At 30.5% G+C, this 731-nt stretch overlaps 1 non-coding gene across 1 annotated transcript; it reads left to right on the top strand.

The window, feature by feature from the left end:
- The first annotated feature begins 123 nt into the window (after positions 1-123).
- LOC114578835 lies at positions 124-229 on the top strand. Its single transcript, XR_003699767.1, has one exon. It is a non-coding gene; the product is annotated as a small nucleolar RNA R71 (small nucleolar RNA).
- The last annotated feature ends 502 nt before the right edge of the window (positions 230-731 follow it).

Here is a 731-nt window from a genome sequence, read left to right as displayed (position 1 = left end):
TATTAAATCATATACTTTCTCAAATGACTTAGATATTAAAGATTTTTTAGCTACAACATATATGATTGATCTAAGGGAACCTATAACTTTATTGTAAAAGTTTGAATAACTACCCAATCGGGTAAATATGGTGAGAGCATTTCCTAAGCATTTCTTTAAATCTCTCCCAACTTTCATATATTGATTCTCCCTCAAATTGGGTGAAAGATGTGATATCATTCTTAAGTTTTTATAGTTTTTCAAGATAGAAAATACATACCTAGAAATCTATTAGCCAACTCACTCGAAGTGGTCATAGAACCCAAGGGAAAAGAATTTAACCACATCTTAGCTTTATCACTTAGAGAAAATGAGAGCAAACTAAGTCTAATAGCATCATCACTAACACCATTATGCATAAATGTTGCATAGATTTTTAAGAAGCTAGCCAAGTATAAGTTAGAATCTTAAACAAGAGTTCCTCAAACTGAAAAATTTGAATCATTTGAATTATGACAAGTTTTAATTCAAAGTTATGAGCCTGGATAGTAGGTCTATTGATATACTAATGGCTTCCTTCTACTATAGGATTAATACACTCTCTAAGAGATCTAGAATGGTCCTAATCTTGTGCTGGGTCAAACATTTCTAATTTTTTTTTATTTTTTCAAATTTTTGTTAGGTTCCTTTCTTTCTTAGGGTCAAATAATAAGTTCTCCTTACTAGATCTATGAAGCATGCAACGATGATGA

This window comes from Dendrobium catenatum, unplaced genomic scaffold, assembly GCF_001605985.2.
Source record: "Dendrobium catenatum unplaced genomic scaffold, ASM160598v2 original_scaffold_177937, whole genome shotgun sequence".
Classification (NCBI taxonomy): Eukaryota; Viridiplantae; Streptophyta; class Magnoliopsida; order Asparagales; family Orchidaceae; genus Dendrobium; species Dendrobium catenatum.
Note: the sequence above shows the minus strand (reverse complement) of the source record. Positions and strands in the feature narration are given on the sequence as shown.